Source organism: Ochotona curzoniae, unplaced genomic scaffold (genome assembly GCF_017591425.1).
Source record: "Ochotona curzoniae isolate NIBS_2020 unplaced genomic scaffold, NIBS_Ocur_1.0 scaffold_1852, whole genome shotgun sequence".
NCBI lineage: Eukaryota > Metazoa > Chordata > Mammalia > Lagomorpha > Ochotonidae > Ochotona > Ochotona curzoniae.
In genome coordinates, this window is record NW_024467087.1 from 48,062,968 (window position 1) to 48,084,995 (window position 22,028).

Genomic DNA, 22,028 nt, shown 5'->3' on the forward strand with positions numbered 1-22,028 from the left:
GTATGATATGTCCTGAAGATGGAACCCAAATACAAACGTTTGCTTTACATACATCTTAAACTTTTAGCCTGAAGATAATTTTAGGTGATTTCTACAAATAATTTTGTGTATGAAACAAGGCATGTGTACATTGAAATATTAGAAAACCAAAGCAGCACTTTCTTATCCTCTCTTGTGGATAACCTGTGGCTGTTTGACATGACAATTATTCTTCACTTTGAATTTACATACTACAAACAAATCACCATTTCCTTGGTTACACTAAATAATTAATAGTAAAAAGTAAGATGTACATTAATATAGTATAAATTTTATTCAAAGTAACTAAGCAGCACATTGACATTAAAATAATACTTATATCAGCTGTTAACAAAAAAATCAACCAAAAATAGTGACAGTCTTTGTTTCTACCTAAGACTCTGTTTTGATTAAATTGCACATTGGACTTAATCCAATGGGAGAGCATATGGAGAGCCTCCCATTGGCACATCTGGCTTGCACAGGTCATTTTATCACACTCTTATGTGTGTGTGCTTGCATGGAAGATTCTAGCCATGAACAGAAAAGACACAAAATAACAAAAAGAGTGTTGGGATGGTCAGTTTTCTTTCAGTGATGCTGAAAAAACTGTTTTCCATGTGTGTATTTTGATTGTGATCTGACATGTGAGTATATTAATGTTCAAAATTTCAGATTTTGTAGCACTTAAATACTTTAACATTCAGTTTAGTTATGCTTATCCAGTAATGTAACTACAAATCACCTTGGGATGGAAGATTTTTGTGCATTGATATAAAATCTTGGACATGAAATGCTTGTGCAAACTATTTATGTACAATATCACAATGTTCACCAACAATAATATAAATAATATAATTTAAAAATAGGAAGACCAAAACTAAAGATCTAAAAAAAGAAATACATTCAAAATGCTCAACAGTACCAGTCAGTGAAAGGTAAATCAAAATCATAGTATCACAGGAAAATTTCATATCCATTTAGAAGGATGTGAGAAAAGGAAAGCTCTTATATAATTTTGACAATTATAATTAGTCAACTACTCTACAATTCAGTTAAAAATTTTCTCAAAAGCATGAAAATGGTGCTACTATATGATCTAGCAATGCAACTACTGGAAACATATCCAAGGGAGACAAAATCAACCCATGAAGTAGGCATTTGTATGCCCATGCTAATTACTGCAGTATTAATGATGACTAAGATATAAAAACAACTCTAATATTCTTCAGTTAATAAAAATAGAAAGTAAATGATTAAAAACTCACAATTCCATACAGAATATGACTATTGATGATAATAATGTACTGCGCATTTTTCCTTAAAAAGTGGAAAGGATTTTGAATGTTTTCATCATAACTGAGTAACAAATGTTTGAAGAGACATGTTCTGTGTGTTTTGATCAGTACCCAGCATATACCTGTGCCAAAACATCATATGTAAAAACATATAGCATTTTGTTCAGTTGAAACTTTTTTAAAAATAATTACCATCATTGTTTCAGAGTGCAGAATGATATTTACTATGAGCTAGGTATGAAAAGCAGGATGTGCAAATGGGGAATGCAGGGTAAAATATATACAGATCCAATTGTGCATAGCGAAGATGATTAAACAGTGGTCACCAGCATTAAACTATTTCTCCACAGAGAAGAATGAAAGCATTAAGTGTGTAGATACATCTTCATAAGTGTCCATGGAAAAGTAAAGGAATCAGTATTTAATATCAGGGACCTGGTTGGACATGCCAGAGATGGCAGCACAGAAAGAGGAACTACTCTGATCAGCAACTGATACCCACCCGATATCCCAAAAAGAGTCTTTGTTGCAGAGGAATGGGTGAGTAGGAAAGCCTCAGCAGTACCTATCTGTAGATATACATGAGAAATATTTACTCGAGAGGAATCCAGCTTGCAAGTATTGGGAACTCAGTAGCCTGTGCTACACAGAAAACTCATGGAAGCTTTACTGAAAGGAATTCATATTGTCTCTTCTACCTACACACAGGATGGGGTAGTGTGGCACAATAATGAGAAAGAAGTCACTATTGAAATCCATCCTTTTGGAGATAATATATATATCCTGCATATTTTTCAAATGACACCACAGATATTCAATCACTCTGGCAGGGAATACTGTTGCTTTACAGATTGAGAGGGCCAAGTATAGTCAAGACATTAGTCTACATAATGTTTCATATCTCAAGGTAACTTGGACCCTGGGAGTAGGAGTGTCTAATCCTCTGAGGATTACCCACCCAGTACAGTCTCCTTCCCTTCATTTGATCCTAGAGCCCATACACACTGGAATTCAATGTCAGCATATCCATGGACATGTCCAGTCAGCCTACCACAGCTAAAGGTGCACACATTAGGAACTGTGCACACACAAGAGCCTGTATACTTTGGGAGTGTACGTGTTTAGTGCTATGTGTGTCCACTTCCTTCTTCCAGCACGACAGCAAGCCCCATTACCATTCAGGTCTTCATTCTCTCCAAATGAAAGTAACCTGAGTTTCCACTTTGCACCTATCTTGGAATATCAAGCATGGATTCAGTCTCTTCCAAGGAAGCTGCTAGAATTTTGTCATTCCACCCAAGCAAGCAAACCCACTCAGCCCAGCGTGAAGCTCAAGCTTTTCCGATTGTAAGTGCTGGGGTCTGTGCATCTCACCAAGCTCAGTATACCGCTAATTCAGGAATCCAGTGTAGAGTTTCTGTACCCAATTGGGCATAGCGTACAAGTCCTCCTTATAGAGAGTGACCAAGACTGTAATTCACTAAAACACAACTAAAGGGCCTGCCTATAACAACCAGTATTAGACCTCAGAACCTTCAGAGTCAGGATTCTGAAGCCTAATCCACTCCCAGTGCCAACCTGGACTGCCCCTACAAATGAGTGCTTTCTTCATGATTCTGTCTCCTGAATTGCAATGCTAGGTAGGAGTCTGTGTGCACGGATTGCATGCACCACAAAAATAATCTGCTCCCAACGCTAGAGAAAATGCTTTTTTTTTTTTAAAGTCAACTGCAAAATTATGTGCCCAGGGGCCCAAATTCCAGTAGGAGGACCACAGAAGCATCCTCAATCGCAGCTATTGTTATTGGCAAATACAGTGAATGATGGTATAGGGTGACTACACTACAAGATAAATCTGGAACTAAATACATAATCACCCACCCAACTGAAATCTAAAGAGATATTTTTAAGACAACATCTCAAATCCATTGAAAACGGCCTTAAAAGTTATACAAACTACCCTACTGGCTAAAGTTCTCGCCTTGCATGTGCGGGGAACCCATATGGGTGCAGGTTGTCATCCTGGCAGCTCCACTTCCCCATTCAGCTCCCTGCTTGTGGCCTGGTAAAGCAGTTGAGGACTGCCCACAGCCTTGGGACCCTGCACCCACATGGGAGATCCAGAAGAGTTTCCTGGTGCCTGGCTGTAGATCAGCTCAACTCTGACCATTGTGGCCTCCTGGGAGCGGGAGACACGATGGAGGATTTTTCTCTCTGACTTCTCTCTTTAGATCTGAGTTTCCAACAAAAATAAAGAAATATTTTTTTTAAATTTTATTTATTATTTTTATTGGAAATGCAGATATACAGAGAGGAGGAGAGACAGAGAGGAAGATCTTCCTTCTGATGGTTCACTCCCCAAGCGGCTGCAACGGCTGGAGCTGAGTCAATCTGAAGCCGGGAGCCAGGAACTTCTTCCAAGTCTCCCACACAGGTGCAGGGTCCCAAAGCTTTGGGCCATCCTAGACTGCTTTCCCAGGCCACAGGCAGGGAGCTGGATGGAAAGTAGGGCTGCTGGGATTAGAACCGGTGCCCATATGGAATCCCTGCACTTTCAAGGTGAGGATTTTAACCACTAAGCTATTGCGCTGAGCACAACAAATCATTTTTTTAAGACAATAAGCCATGATAAGAAATGGAAGGTTTTTTTTTAAAAAAAAAATTACACAAAATGGGGCCAGCATTTTGTAGAGGGTAACGGCATTGTCTGTAAAACTGGTTTTCCAAATGGAGCAGATGATAGCCCAAGCCTCCCTTACATTTGGGAGCAAAAACTAAACAAACCAACCAACAAACAAAACAAGACAAAACAAAAAACCAGTAAAGAAAAAAAAAGGAATGTATATGTTTTTGTATTGCTGTAAATGTAGTTATATAAGCTTTGTTTTATATCTTTGTCAAACCAATGTCTAAGAAAATTATATTAATGTAGTTTTAATTATCTTTGATTACTTTATCATTTACAACTTATGCATGAAATGGGCATTTTTCTATTTAATTATTGTTCATACCTGTGTTCTATATTCTCAATAAAATAAGTTGTATTTTTTTTTGCTTTTTACTTGTTAAATTTTTTAATCAATGAAGTATTAAGCCTTTTACAAGAGTATAAACTAGAAATATGTTATCTCAAAAGTTAAAAAAAAGGGAAAGGAAGAAGAAAGTGGATGGGAGGGAGCAGGAGGCAGAGACAGGGAGGATACCCTTCTGTCCTTAGAACTGTATCTATAAATCACATTTAACTTGTTAGACATTGATTGAAAATTTAAATAAAAGTTTCCAAATGCAACTGACATGTTATATGTATAACTGCTAAACTTTTAAAGCGGTAAGGGTAAATGTATTTCACTGACTGAAGTGCTGCTCAACAGCTGCCAGAAAGTAAGGACACATGTACTTTCTAGCTTCTTCATATCATTCTCAATATGCTCTAGCAATGATAAAGGCCATTAGCAGGCATTTGTTAAAGAAATGACTGAAGGCATATTTTGAATGCAAGAACAAAATCTGGAAGTATTGCTTCTATGAAACCACAGCTTATTAGCTCACAAGAAAACTAAAAACTGTCTTTAAAGGTTAAATATTAAAACCAAGAACTTATTGTAAACATTTTCTACAGTAATACAAAATGCCATTCATGTTTCCTGAAGCTTTATTTAAAAAAAAAAGTCTATACTACCTAAGTAACTACAGATTCAGTCCAATTGCTATTAAAACATCAATGGCATTCTTCATGAAATTAGAAAAAAAAATCTCTAAACTCACAAAAGACCCAGAGTAGCCATAGTGATCTTCACGAAATAAAATGAAGCTGAAGTATTCCCAATACATAATTTGAAAGCCTTCTACAAAGCCGTAATAATGAAAACAGTATGGTAATGACATAAATACTGACTCAATGTTCAGTGGAACAGAGAGCTTAGAAATCAACCTGTGTACAAACAGCCAGGTGAAGATTGTCAAATGGATGTGTATCTGTAGAAGCAGCATGTTAAATACGATTTCCCATTTATCAAAATCAAATCAAGATAAATTAAAGACCACAATTTAAGGCATAAGAAAATATTAAGAGGGGAATGTCATGATGGTAGTGTAGGGAATGACATCTTGGTTAAATCCTACTAAGCACAGACAACAAAGGCAAAACCAGACATGTAGAAAAACCAGAGAAGCACGCCATAGGTGGAGGAGATAACAAATAGAATTAAAAAAAAATTGCAAGGCACTTATCCAACAAAAGATATCCAGAATGTATCAGCAATTGAAAAATATCAATAATAATAATAATAATTTTAAAAGGCCAAACCAGTGAAGAAACAGGGAAAGGACGTCAACAGTTTTGAAAGAAGAAATAGAAATGGCTAGAATATTTATACACTATATATATAGTATATAAATATATATATTATATACATGACTATATGTAGTGTATAAATATACTGGCCATATATAGTATCCATATGTATGTATACACAAATATGTATATATTTATATTTACATATATCTATATTTAAATGTATATATGTGTGTGTATAAAAGGCCCAATATTATTAGCCATCAGGAAAAAATAAATAATGAACATCAAAAGCAGATTGACACCTCATTTCTTTCAGATTGACTATCAAAAAAGGAAAGAAAAGATAAAGCAAAGTAGCAAATGCTGGTAAGGATGTGGAGAAAGGGGAAACCTTATATACTATTGGTGGAAAAATAAATTAGTGTACCCACGGTGAAAAACGAGGTGGAGATTTCTTTAAAAAGTAGAAACACTTGCCATATGAGCTAGCAATCTCATTACTGGATGTATATCTATTTTTGCTTGTTTTTATATCTGAAATACACGAATGCATAGGATCAAAGAGATACATGCATCATTATGTTTATAGAAGTATAATGCAAAATAACTGAAATATAAATCAGCCAAGATGTCTGTCATCAGATTAATAGATAAATAAAGTAAGAACATGTGCTGTATATATGTGCATAGATTTGTGTGTACATGATGGAATCTTATTCATCCATGAAAATAATGAAGTAAATCACAGGATTGCAATTGGAGAACAACATGATGATGAACTAAGCCAGATACAGAAAGACAGAAGCTTTCTTACATATGGGAGCTGAAATTAAATATAATGGTAATCAATAAAAGATTAAAAAATCAAAAACAAAAGCAAAAGCATCAATGCCTGTGTGTAGTAATATTGGTGAAAACATAGTTTTGCCAAGTTTTGTTTTAAACATTTGGTCAAACAAGTTAAGAATGATATACTACTACAGTGCTAATCATCTGTAACTGGTTACTGTTTTAAAATATACTGTATATGAGAGAATAAAGATGGCAGAATAAGGTAAGAACACGTTTAAATGGACAGAAAAACATTTAATCAGAATTAAGCAGAGAGGACATATTTCAGGAAATAGGAAAGGATAGAACAACAGCAGAGGGGTACCTGGAGACTGACAGACACAGGAAAGCAGCGGACACAACGGTGTGGTGCTGCAGTGACTAATACTCCAGCCGCATTCAGCTAATGGTGACCTGACCTCCACCAGCAACTGGAACTCCACCAGCAACCAGGTGAGAAGGGACTTTCACTGGGAGTTTGGGAGGTAAACCCAGACAAAGAAATGTTTGTCCTGCTGGTCCATTTGATTTGACCAGGAGCAGAGACAGAGCAGCAGATTGCGGAAGGGCAGTGCAAGAACAGGGTGGATTTCACAGCCCAGTCTGCCCCCTAGAGCTGAATTGGGCACCATTTTGCGTAAAGAGGCAAAGACAAGGAAAAGGACTTAGCATAAGCTGAGCTGGGAGTGAACTAATTTTGACTCAGTAAACTGCATCAACATGGCATTCTACAGGCTCCACCCGGAGAAGGTCTGGGTAGCCTTCAGATCTGACGGCCTGCAGATCAAGAACTGAAGTAGTGGTACGTCAGTCACCATTTTGCAAACTGTGGCAATAGCTTTAGGACCGTAGAGAACAACAGTGAACTGCACATGAGCTGAGCTCGGGAGAACTCACTGAGTTCCTGGGATTGCACTGGTCCCATAGGAAAATAATACCTACTGTAGCATCCTACTGGTCAAAATAGGTCTGTGTGGCACCCAGACCTAATTTCCAACAGGTTCCGAAAAGATCAGTGCCGCCAACAACCTAATTATATAGGACACCTGCTGTCTCTCTAATTCTGGGACCTGCTTCAACTGGAAGTGGGAGAAACGTTGCAGAGACAATGGTGCAGCCTCAGCACAGGATCACAGGAGGTGGAGAGTGGTTAGCCAAGAGCTGGGGCTGTGGAGACCACAGTGGAAATCTGACGTAAGAACCCAGACCTGGAACTCACTGAAGGTTGTGGCACAAGTGGCTGCAAGCAAAATGTTGTGTACCAACTGCAATAAGTAAAATCACATTGTAGACATGTGGGTGACACAGCTTAGAAACCTGCCCCAAGGAGAAGACTCTGCTAACCAGAAGTACAATGATCAAGAGCAAAAGAAGAGACAAAGGCACAATGAATATTACTGAAAACTCCCCTGCAAAGGAGCAAAACCCTATGCCAACCTCAGAGTTAACTGAGGAAGACATCGAGAAAACGGGGGACACAGAATCCATAAGGCTCATTTTAAAGCTTCTGATCAAAAATGAGAAGCTCATGCAAGAGTTCAAAGAATTTAAGGAAGCAATAAAGCAAATCAAGGCTGATGTAACAGGAATTAAGGACACAGTAGAGCAAATTAAAAGTACAATGGAGAGTCTCTAAAATACAATGAAGCAAGAAGAAGAAAGAATCTCAGAATTGGAAGATATTTCCTGTCATTAGGGGGAAGCAAGCAAAAAGCTGGAAGCAGAGCCGGATCAGGCCAAACAAAGTATTCAAGAATTGAAAGACACAATTAGGAGGCCAAATATAAGAGTTATGGGAGTCCCAGAAGGTGCAGAAAGAGAAGCTGAGTTTGCAAATGTATTTAATGAAATAATCAAGGAAAAATTCCCTAATCTGGAGAAAGAATTGGGAAACAAGATCCAGGAGGGGCACAGAACTCCCAAGAGGCTTGATCAAAAGCGATCTTCACCAAGACACATGATTATCAAGCTCTCTTCAATTGAGCATGAGGAAAAGATCCTTAAATGTGCACGTGAAAAAACATCAATTGACATATAAAGAAATGCCAATTAAACTCACAGGAGATCTCACACAGGAAATTACAGGCAAGAAGAGAATGAAGTGACATATTCCAGACTCTAAAAGAAAAAAATTGTTGGCCTAGGGTAACATATCCAGCAAAGCTTTCTTTTGTCTTTGAAAATGAAATAAAACTCCTCTGCAGTAAAGAAAAGTTAAAAAAAAATTGCCTCTTCAAACCTGCCCTACAAATGATATTCAAGATGTTCTCTTGACAGAGAAGAGGAATAGCACCCAACAAAACCAAAGGCAAACGGGAAGAACATCCCAGTAAAATGACAACAGAAGACTAAACCAATGAACAACCCATTCCTAAAATGACAGGACCAGAGTACCGCCCATACATATTAAACTCTGAATGTAAATGGCTTAGGCTCAATGAAAGGGCATAGATTAGTAGACTGCATTAAAAAAAAATCTGCTTATTGTCTGGAGGAGACACACTTCACCAACAAAAATCAACAGAAACTATATCACATGGGTTTTGTTGTTTTCTGTTAGGTTCATATCTTCAAAATACTTTCTTCTGATTAAATCATTCAATGACTCATAGATCATACAGTAGCATCATTTTCTTCAAGAAGATTCTTGATTTTCATTTATTCAGCTACACATTAGTCATTTAATAGCATGTTATTTAACTTCTTGGTGTTGTTAATGTTGATTTTGTTTTGTGGCTCTTTATTTAAGGGGATGTATAGTAGCTGTGTAATGGAGTCTGTCATATCTAGTAACATGTGATTTAACTTCATGGCATTGTACATTTCTATTTTTCTTTCTATTGTTGATTTTGTATTATGACTTTTCATTTAAGGGGATGTACAGTAGCTGTGAAACAGAGACTAACATCCAGATGTGAGGATGCAGTGTAGTATGCATTTCTGCTTCCAGACAAAGATGGACTTACAATGAAACTGTTTACTATATCTTGACAGTAGGATTCTGGACTCTCTGCCATTGTCCATGCGCGCAATGATGGACATATGACTGAGTATGAAGAACTATATGTTAGTAATGATATAGAAGAACTAGGTGGCGGGGGGAGGGAATTGGGGACGGGATAAGGGAATATGGAACTGTACCATAAAATGATAATAATAATAAAATGTAAATATATATACACTGTCATATATAGTACACACACACACACACACACACACAGTATATGACTGGTCTGACTTGGTAGCCTAGGGACTAACGTCCTATCCTTGCACTTGCCAGGATCACATAAGGGAGACAGTTCAAGTCCTGGCGACCTTGCTTCCCATTCAATTTACTGCCTGTGGCCTGGGAAAGGAGTAGACAGTAGCCCAAAGCCTTGGGACCCTGCACCCATGTGGGAGAACTGGAAGAGGCCCATGGCTCCTATTATTGGATCGGCTCAGCACTGGCCATTGTGGCAGCTTGGGGAGTGAACCATCGAATGGAAGATCTTTCTATCTGTCTTTCCTCATCTCTATGTATCTGACCTATCAATAAAAACAAATAAATCTTTAAAAACTATGTTGTATAAGAGTGAAATGGACATTTTGTTTCAATTTACATTTTTTAGCCCTTGACTAATTCCAGTTAACTATGCCTTTTTTTATTTGTTGAGTTTTGTATTTAGCAGATCATTAAGCCTTTCACTATTAAACAAATTAAAATGTTCAAAAATAAGTAAATTGGCAAATTTTATTATATGTAGCTAACTTGAGAGTTAATCACACTCACTACAGTGAAATACAAATGATGAAAAAGAAGAAAGTATTTGTAAACTGTGCATTTGATAAAGAATTGATATCTAGTGTATTCTATTTAAGTGCATTTCAAAATTTTAAATATTACAATGGCAGAGAGTACAGCATCCTATTGTCAAAATATATTTAAAAATTTCATTGGGAGTCCATCTTTTATTTGGATGAGAGATGCATACCACATTTATATCTTCACACGGTGATATGGTAGTCTCTGTTACACAGTTCCTCTCGATGACTACAGGTACATGCATGTTTACCCATGTATCTATTGATCTTGCACTTTGCATGAACGTTGCCTTATATCAGAGAGAAGACATGCTATTTGCTGTTTGGGCATTTGCTTATTTCACGAAGTATAATGGCCTCTAATTGGGACCATTTAGTTACAAATGGTTGAATTTCATTCTTTTTAATACCTGAGGAGTTTTCCATTGAGCATATGTACCCTAGTTTCTTTACCTAAACCTCTTTCAACGGGCATCTGAGTCATTTCCACACCTTTGCTGTTGTAGATTTTGCTGCTGTAAATATAGGGTTACAGGTCACTTTCTCATATGCAGATTTCATTTCCTTTGGATATATTCCCAGAAGTGGGATAGCTAGGTGATACAGCTGACCGATTCTCAATTTTGTTTGCACTTTACATATTGACTTCCAAAATGGTTGCACTAAACTGCACTCCCACCATCAGTGAAGTAGGGTACGTTTCTCCTCACATCCATGCCAGCAAGTGTTGCTAGCAGAATTCTAAATGTAGGCCAGTCTCACTGGAGTTAGATGGATCTTGAATGTAGTTTTCATTTGTTATTTTCTGACAGCTAGGGAGCGTGAGCATTTTTTTTTTTCCTTTTCCCTTCTTTTGCACATTTCTTCACAGTGTTGTTTCTTTCACTGTCATTGATTTTCTGAAGTTCTTGATGAAAACTATACATTTTTTTTAAAAAAGAAAGAAACAAGGAAGACATGAAAAGATGGAGAAACCTACCATACTCCTGGATCAGCAGGATCAAACTAATCAAAATGCCCATAATTACCAAAAGTAATATACAGATTCAGTGCAACTCCAAGCAAAATCACAGTAATATTCTTCTTGGGAATAGAAAAGATGATATAAAAGTCCATCTGGAAACACAAGAGATCAGGCATAATAGTCAAAGCTATGCTGAAAAGTAAAAGTTAAGCAGGAGGAATCACAATTCCAGACCTCAAGACAAACTTCAGAGCAGTGGTCATCAGCACAGTCTTATACTGTACAGAATCAGACAAGATCAATGGAACGGAATAAAAATCCCAAAAGAATGCCACACGTGTACATCCAACTAATTTGACAAGAGAATTGAAAGTAATCCTTGGCGGGCCCGGCACTGTGTCCTAGTGGTTAAAGTCCTCACTTTTTATGCATAGGGATCCCATATGGGTGCCTGTTCTAATCCCAGCAGCCTGGCTTTGCATTCAGATCCCTGCTTTCGGCCTGGGAAAGCAGTCAAAGAAGGCCCAAAGCCTAGTATGCCTGCACCCATGTGGGAGACCGTGTGGAAGAGCTCCTGGCTCCTGGCTTCAAATTGGCATAGCACAGGCAATTGCAGTCACTTGGGGAGTGAGTCATCAGACCGAAAATCTTCCTTTCTGTCTCTCCTCCTCTGTGTATCTGACTTTGCAATAAAAAAAAATAGAATCTGTATATTACTTTTGGTGATTATGGGCAAAAAATAGAAAGAAAGTAATCTAGAGAGGAGCAGGGAATGTATGGCAGTGATCAATAATGCACCAGCAGGGAAATTGGGCAGATAAGCAAATCTTTTCCTACTCTAATATATTTATCATTATCTCTGTATATTTTTTATTTAAAAACTCTGGCTGGGCCAATTAATTTCCATTTATTATAAAATGAAACATGAAAGACAGGTATACAAATTGGACAAAACCAAAATTTGTATATTTTTACTTTTGACTGAAGCAAATATTTCTTGAATGTCTTTATGCTAAAAGAATTGCATGGTCCTCCTGCAGGTCACATAGGGACTTTTGCTGACAAAGAAGATCAAAGATGATGCTTTAAATCTTTTTGGACTTTAAATTTTTTTGTCAAATGGACTCATTGGCTCATTTCGCCTGGTACTCCTTTTTTTTTTTTTTAAGTAATCACTGTGGTATCTATAGCATTGGGCAAAACCACAATGTAAACTATTTAAATTTTATAAATTGTTTGCCATGTAAATTTCATTACTTCCTCTTTGTCTCATCTGTGCAACAAAAGAATTTATTGAATTTTAACTTTTGAAAGACTTCGTAATGAATAGATATAATTGTTTAACATAAAACATTGCAATAAAATTTTGTATTCTCTCTAAGGCTATCACAAAACATTTTGAAATTGCCTATGTTTTGTCCAAGCTTAAGATCATATTTCCTGTTTTTACTACAGGTGTTCTTGGCTGACAGAATTCAGAGGATGGTCCCTTTTCCTTTTTGTCATTTATTAAATAATGTCAAGAAGATAAAAGATTTTGTGGTACATGTCCTCAAGGGTAAAATAAAAAGGGATGAAGAGCTTTGCAAATATGTCTACATTCTGTAAGATGTGCACATTATGTAACAATTCAACACTAAAGGAGTTTTTTTTTTTAATTTGAGTTTCTTTTCATGTTTTTAAAAAATCTTTCTTTTATTTTCATTGGAAAATCATATTTGTAGAGAGAAAGAGACACACAGAGAAAAAATCTTTTATCTGCTTGTTCACTCCCCAAGTGGTCAAATGGCCAGAGCTGAGCTGATTCAATCTAGCAGCTTCTTCCGGGTCTCCCACGCTGGTACAGAGTCCCAAGGCTTTGGGCCATCCTTTACTATTTTACCAGCCACAAGCAGGAAGCTGGATGGAAAGTGGATTAGTCAGGATATGAACCAGTGCCCATGTGGGATCCTGGCACATGTAAGACAAAGACTTACCCACCAATTTACCATGCCAGGCCTTCTTTTTCATGTTTTGATAAAAGTATGAAAAGGATGGCTACTTCAGGTTTGTGTTCATATATGTTACAATGTATATCACAGACAATTTGCTAGTATATTGTAAATGGAAAATCAACTGCTACACTCTAGCAATATTCATTTTGGCGTATAACAGTTCCATAAAAACTCTACATATGTTGCACTTTTCACAAACATATTATCATCTATGTGATCATTACAAAAAAGCAAAGCATTCAAAATTCTCCTTTCTTTTCCTTTTTAGCAGCAATGAGCATATATATATTATACATTTTGTAACAAGCAAAATTATTTATACTTCAGGCACAGAATTCAAACATATGAAAGCTATTTGTGGTGAACGAATTCACAAAAAGTGTTGACTATAGCTTTAAATATGATTTCCCCCCCTTTTTATGAAAGTGACAAGAGCTTAAGTATCTCCTGCTGTCTTGTTGTTCGACATCCACTATTGCCCATCTGCCTATTGATTGGTAGGAAACTCCAAATGGGAATTTTATCTCATTAATCATGTCACATCACTGGGATTAGGACAAAAAAAATCCCTTTATGCTTCACAGCAGACATCTACTGCCCAGTAAGACAACTGAACAAACATAATATGGATAGAATATCTTCCCACTAATTAAAGGTCATCTGCTATAAAATTGAGAACAAAAATCTCTTTAAGAATGCCTTAACCATCTTCCACTCTGTATATAGAACAATATCAGCCATCCAATTTCCTATTATTTTCGCTGATCCCAAAAATACAAGTATTAAAATAATTCAAGATATCAAGTTATATGTTTAAGCCTTGAATGTTTATTTAGCTGCTAGGGGTACAGGAGGGGGAAGAGAGACAGATTGTGACATACAGAAGGGATCTATTGTCTGTTCAGTTACTCTATGAAGATCAATAGTTGGGAGCTGAAACTAGATTTTCCACATTGGTCGAAAGGACATAAATAATTGACTCATCACATTCTGTCCCCACCTCCGAAGCCTGTTATCTAGATTCTTGTATATAGCATAGTTTTAAAAAAATTATGTTTTCATGTTTTTTTCAAAAACTATGCTATATACAATATAGCATAAATTACAAAATTATTTAATTACATAATTTACAAAATTAGTAAACTGCATTGTAGTTTTGCTTGATATTTGGTTTTACACACATTTTCATATACAAAGATACTTCTATCTAAACTCAAAAGATAAATAGAATGTTAAGTAAAAACAAAAGTTATGATACTATATTTGTGTGTTGATCAGAAACACATAGTATCTATTTCACATAAACTTTCAATATTCCATAGACAGAAGTTCACATCCAGAATCACTTGTCAATCCGTTAATTATGTTGGTGTTGGAGGCCACCAAGATTGATGACAAATCTCCTATGGTTTCTCCATTAGTATCTCACAAACACTGTATCTATGAGTTGCAGTTAATGGCTCCACAACTGTTTTTATATTGCCTTAATTTCTTCATATATCTTTAATGGTCTATTCAGCCTGGCTGTGATAAGAAACAATTAAATCGTGTCTGGCACAATGGTTTAGTGGCTAAATCCTCACCTTCAACACACCAGGATCCTATATGGGCAACGGTTCATGCCCCCGCTGCACCACTTCCCACAAAGATCCCTGCTTGTAACCTGGGAAAGCAGTAGAGGATGGCCCAAGGCCTTAGGACCCTGCACCTAGAAGAAGCTCCTGATTCCCGGATTGGATCAGCTCAGCTCTCACTGCTGTGAACACTTGGGGAGTGAGCCAGCAGATGGAATATCTTTCTGGAAATCCTTCTCTCTATAAATCTGCCTTTTCAAGAAAATAAATCTTTTTTATTAAATAATAATCAAATGTTCTACCTTGGTTGCTAATTTTGTCAAATCAGTCCAAAGATAAGAAATCAAAGCACAAAGACTTATGCAGACAATATTCTAAATATAATTAGTACCTCTTCACCAACACTCTCTGGCTATCAATATGCTGTTAAGTATGCAGCAACAGTTTTTGCTAAAGTACATTCAGTTGTATATAGGTCAATTCAAGCATATTCACAGATAAAAATGGCAAGTGCAATGACAAATACACTGACCTTTAAACAAACAAAATGTGTAACAAGAGGCCAGTGTTGTGGCACAGTGAGTTTAAGTGCAGGTGGTGATATTGGGAATGCTGTTTCTAGTCCCAAATGCTCCGTTGTCATTCCAGTTGCCTTTTAATGCATCTGGGAAAGCAGCAGATGATTTCCTTGTTATTTAGGCACCTGCTTTCCTCTTGGGAAATATGAATGCAATTTCAGGTTCACCAATTTAACCAAGAACAGCCCTGAACTATTACAGCCATTTGAAGATTGAACCAATAGATGAGAATCTCTTCATATCTCTGTCTCCCTTGTCACTTTGCTTTTCAAATAAGTGATAAAAAGTTTTGAAAACTCATGTTAACTGAAAACGTAACATGATGTAAACTGTTGCCCTTCATCTTAAGTATTGCTAATATTGCCAGCCACACTTCTATAGCCACAGGGCTTAATCCAAGACTCAAATTTTCTGTTCTTTTCATCCCTCCTATAAAATTGTTCTTTCTTTGGCTTGTATGTTTATTGAAATAATCATTTAGCTTACTGTGATTTATTGTAAGCCTTCAACTTAATGTAAGAAGCTTAAAATAACGAATGTGTGTTATTTTCAGTTGTCCTCAAAATAATCTCTTTTTAGGCAAAGAAGTAGACTTCTTTCTCTTCCCTTCTGAGTTCATCAGTTGCTTCCCTAATTGTAAAGGCCAACTAAATTAGGTGAGTAGCACGTGAACATAATTTTGAATTAAAGGTATGTGAGCTATCCCTCGTACAAGAATGCTGAGTGAGCAACTCAACTCAAATGTAATGCGCTTTTGGTGAATCTGACTTGGCAGGTCAAATATCTTTCAGAACAATAGAGTAGGAGTATTAGAATGTATTTTCTAACATTTGTTTAATAGTATGGGTTACTGTTATCAATAGCCTTATATTTTGTACCTTTTTTTCTCAAACTAAGTATTTATCAAACCAGATATTTGGAGAAGGAAGAAAAAGGAAACATAGAGGGAGGAGTGAAGGAAGGAAAGAAGGAAGGAAGGAAGGAAGAAAGGAAGGAAGGAAGGAAAGAAGGAAGGAAGGAAGGAAGGAAGGAAAATATCAAAAACTATATTTGGAAACTGTATTACAGAGGTATCAGTAAGTTATTACAATATGACATTTGACATTCGATCGGAATTTTAATAAGTTTTTCATGGTCAAATTCTATTAATAAGGTGGCCTTCCTCCAAGGATATGTGTGTCTCTCTCATCTGCCATGGTAGCCTCACTGTAAGAAAACTTCTCCACGCCTACTCAATTGTGACATGACATTTCTAATTGCTTTCTCTTTGCTCATTAACACTAAACTGTTTTAAGTAAAGCTGAAACTTTAAATACAGCACTACAAATCACAAATAGAAAATAAAAAAGTAAAGGGGAAGTTATAACTATGATGTCTCAAGAAAATAATAAATTTGTGTTTAAATTTTTGTGCTTTTATTTTCATCTATGCACTACAATGGGCATTTTGAATAGTCAGTATATTCTATTGATTTGAATAACCATACCATGCTTATAATAGTGGTAATGGAGCCTGGAGCTCCCCCACTAAGTTCATACACATGCCTAGAGAGACCACAGTCATGTGCAGCCTAGACTGCTACCCCCATTCTGGCTCTTGCACTCACTAGTGTGAACACCAATCTGCCAGGGCATCCACTTAGCTCCTTAACCAGGCCTGTTCCCAGCCACAGGTCTTGTGTGTGCCAGCAGAGATAGCAATTCCATGGGGGTGAGTCCACATTAACCCCCTCTCCCAACACACACACACACGCACACACACACACACACACTCCACCCACAGACCTGATTCTTTCACGTACTGGTTAGCATGGGATAGCCTAACCTTACCTAACATTACCCGTCCCCTGTTCCAACTCTCACTGGTGGTTACTGTAATCAAACCCTGTCAGGTAGGCCCTTGACACTAGCCTTGGTGTGTCAGTGATATTTGGTTGTGGTCGATGTTACCTACTCCAGCTCTGGTCTCCCAATGGGGTGCTTCAATCTGACACTTAAAGGTCCTCCTGTTCCTCCCTCCAAGCCACTTGTTCTCAGCCTCCTTGCTTATCTGCCAGTACTTTGGCCTTGTCAATCGAAGTCCCTAAGTAGTCATTCCTCATCAGGACATGAGCCCTTAGAAAGATATTTGACCTGCCAAGTCAGATTCACCAAAAGCACATTACATTTGAGTTGAGTTGCTCACTCACTCAGCATTCTTATACGAGGGATAGCTCACATACCTTTAATTCAAAATTATGTTCACGTGCTACTCACCTAATTTAGTTGGCCTTTACAATTAGGGAAGCAACTGATGAACTCAGAAGGGAAGAGAAAGAAGTCTACTTCTTTGCCTAAAAAGAGATTATTTTGAGGACAACTGAAAATAACATGCATCCTTTTTTTGTTGTCATAAATAAATGTCAAAATTAGAAGTAAACTTCATGTGATGAGTGTTAACACAAATACAGGCTGTATCAAAATATGTGAGAAAGGAAGTACACATAGCAAAATATGAATTAATGAGGGCCCGGTGCGACAGTTTAGTGACTTAAGTTCTCACATAGAACGGGCCAGGATCCTATCTGGGCACCAGTTCTAATCCTGACAGCCACATTTCCCATCCAGCTCCTTGCTTGTGGCTTGGGAAAGTGGTCAAGGACAGCCCAAAGTCTTGGGACCATGCACTCGCATGGGAGACCAGGAGGAGATTCCAGGCTCCTCACTTTGGATCAGTGTAGCTTTGGTCATTGTGGCCATGTGGGGGATTGAATCATCAGATGAAAGATCCTCCTCTCTGTCTCTCTTCTTCTCTGTGTATCTGACTTTGCAATAAAAATAAATAAATCTTTTTTTTATTATTATGTTTTTATTGGAAAGGCAGATATACAGAGAGGAGAGACAGAGAGGAAGATCTTCCATCCGATGATTCACTCCCCAAGTGAGCGCAACGGGCGATACTATGTCGATCCGAAGCCAGGAGACTCTTCCAGGTCTCCCACGTGGGTGCAGGGTCCCAAAGCCTTGGGCCGTCCTCAACTGCCTTCCCGGGCCACAGGCAGGGAGCTGGAAGGAAAGCAGGGCTACCGGGATAGAACCAGCGCCCATATGGGATCCTGGGCGTGCAAGGCGAGGACCTTAACCACTTGCGCCACCGCGCCGGGCCCAAAAATAAATAAATCTTAAAAATATGAATTAATGAATATGGCAAATAGAAGAGAGAATAGTCACGTTGTACCAAAGATGCTATAAGAGTGTTTCTGGCAAAATACTGAATCTTAGGCAAAGATTTCCAAATCGCACAGCGTACCTTGTCATTTGCTCATCCTTGCTATTTTTAACTTCTGTGTTATTTTCTCATTTCTAAGTCTCTTAATCATCATCTTTAATGAGCTTCAACATTCATCCTCATATCTGCATTATCACCATTATTCAGGAGTTTATCCTTCTTGCCAGAATCATCTCAACACCCTTAGCTTCTGTTTTCAGATTGGTTTCATCTTTGTGCACATAACTTCTTCTTTGCTCCTCTTTTGAGTCAGCAGACTTCATCTCACTTTATTATAAATTGGATATGATTCATTCTTCAAAAGATTCATATGCAAAAAATTGATCACCAATGTACCAAGTAGTAATTCCCTTAAGGGGTGGTGTCTAGTAGAATGTGGTTCAATTATGAGAGCTCCACTCTCATTAATGGTTTAGTACTGTTCTATGGCGCCTTCTGCAAACAGCCACTTCACTTACCTTCTCTCTCCTGATTTTTATGACAACCAGAAGGACAATCCTCAAAAAAGGCACTGTGTTGCTTGACCTTTTTTAGCCACTAAAATCATGAGTCTTAAAATAAAAACAAAAAACTATTTTCTTTATACATTACCCAAATTCAAGTATTTTGTTACAGGAACATATCATGAGATTAGATACTCCTTACTTCCTTCTTTTCTGTTTCATGTTTTTCCTTAGACTTTCCAAGAGAGACTTTGTTTTCAGTTTTACTGGGTCAAAATCTTAGCATCACCTCTTTTCAAATTTCCAGACATTGAAGAATGTCCTTATGGTCCACTCTTAAAGTCAAAGTGGTTTTTTTTTTTACACTTTTCTGAAGAATCTCCTAGTTTTGGGACCATTAAGAGTGAAGTACAAGGAGAATGAATTGGGATATGTACTGACTCACTGCATATTGTATAATAATAATCTCCTGGGAAGCCATAGCCCATGTTAAGAGAAATACAGTACATTGCTGCAGATCATTTCACACCTGTCTTTCCTTAGTTTACTATTGACTCTGGAGCCAGATAGATATCTAAAAAACTTGTGTTAAACTCTTACCAGGAGGGCCCAGTGGCGTGGCCTAGCAGTTGAAGTCCTCGCCTTGAACGCGCCGGATTCCATGTGGGCGCCAGTTCTAGTCTTGGCAGCTCCACTTCCCAACCAGCTCCCTGCTTGTGGCCTGACAAAGCAGTGAAGGACGGTCCAATGCTTTGGGATGCTGCACCCTTATGTGAGACCTGGAGGAGATGCCTGGCTCCTGGCTTCGGATTGGAGCAGCACGGGCCGTTGCGCTCACTTGGGGAGTGAATCATCGCACGGATGATCTTCCTCTCTGTCTCTCCTCATCTATATATATATATATATCTGACTTTGTAATAAAAATAAATAAATCTTTTAAAAAAAAATCTTACCAGGAGCCATTCTATATTCTGCTGTGACACCATGTATTAACACACTAAGTCCAAGATTTCTGTCCTCCTTGGGGATGGTGCAGCGGCATTTATGCTAATTCTCTGCCTACAAGCACCAGCATCTGCTATGGGCACCAATTCATGTCATAGCTACTCCATTTCTGATCCAGCTCCCTGCCTATGGCCTGGGAAAGCAGCTTAGGATGGTCTAGTTCCTGGGCCCTTGGTACCCACATGGGAAACCTGGAAGAAACTTCCTGGATCCTGGCATTGGATATGCTCAGCTCCAACCATTGTGGCCATTTGGGGATTGAACCAGCTAACCTGAGACCTCTCTATCCATCTCTCTCTCTCTCTCTCTCTCTCTATCTCTCCTTCTTTCTTTCTGTAAAAATCTGCCTTTCAAATGAAAATAGATATTAAAAAGGGAATTTTTTTTTTTTTGCAAAGGGCAACTCACAATTGACATGCTTCAGAAGATTGTATTCCTATGAAATTTTCCCTTTGCTTTAAAATGCATTTCTTTAGCTTTTTAAATTTATATAGAGTTATCAAATTTATTTATTTTTAAAGAATTACTAATTTATTATTGGAAAGTCAGATATAGAGAGAGGAGTAGAGACATAGATGAAGATGTTCCATCCGATGATTCACTCCCCAAGTGGCCATAACAGCTAGAGCTGAGTCAATTCAAAGACAGGAGCCAGGAGCTCTTCCGGGTCTCCCATGTGGTTGCACAATCCCAAGGTTTGGGACTGTCCTTGACTGCTTTCCCAAGCCACAGTCAGGGAGCTGGATGGGTAGCGGGGCTGCCGGGATTAGAACTGGTGCCCATATGGGATCCCAGTGCATGCAAGACGAGGACTTCAGCCACTAGGTCACTGTGCTGGGCCCCATGAAAAAAATTTTAAAGAATTCATAGTTATTATCAATAGGGATAAGAACAGTGGTTCAGTATAACTAGTCTGCAAGTCAATGCAAATCAAAATAACAATTATCAAACAGAAAAGAGATAAATCAAAAAGGATACGTATTCACAGGTTTTTGACAAGATGTAGATCTGATTAAAAATCAGATTCATAGTATGATCCATTGATTTCAGTTTTGCAAGTATATCTGTAGAAAATGAAATTGAGAACTTCAAGAGGTATCTGTACACAAATGTTAGTCACAATAGCCAAGAAATTGATACAAATTGTGTCCATTGCTAGATGAAAAAAGTAAAGAAATATACATAAAGAGAAATAAACATTATAAAGAGTATATGTGGAGACAAAATGAGGTAGTCTCTCTCAGAGAGAAAGAGAGAGAGGGAGAATGGTACTATACCCAGAGAAATTAAAGTTGGCATCCAGTGAATAATATTGCTATTATTTCAGTCAGCTAAACAAAGCAAGGAAGACAGGGAATTCAAATCAAGATAATTGCATTTCTTAATTGGGATTTGGCAAGATATATTAGTGATTCAACATTTTTTTTTATAGCATCATCTAGTTGCTACTACAATGACTTTAATTCCAGTAAGATCACAAAGTAGATATTATAATTCAATGCATTTTTTAACATTATCTTTATTAGAATGGCAGATTTACAGACAGAAAGAGAGACAGAGAAAGACCTTCCATCCACAGATTCATTCCCCAACTGCCCGCAAGGGCCAGAACTCAGCTGATCTGAAGCCGAGAGCCAGGAGCTTCTCCCGGGTCTCCTAAGCGGTTGCAGGATCCCAAGGAATTGGGCCATTCTCTGATATTTTCCTAGGGTACAAACAAGGAACTGGATGGAAAGTGGAGGAGCCAGGATGCAAACTAACACCCATATGGTATCTCAGTTTGTGCAAGGTGAGGCTCTGCCAAATGAGCCATTGTTCGAGGCCTGCTTTTTCAAATTTTAATAAAATTTCTTTATCTTGTGTTTCTATTATAAATCATCACAAAAAATTGCCTATATTTCTTCATACAAATATTTTTCCCACTAAAACATTCATTTTAAAATACTAATGTGATC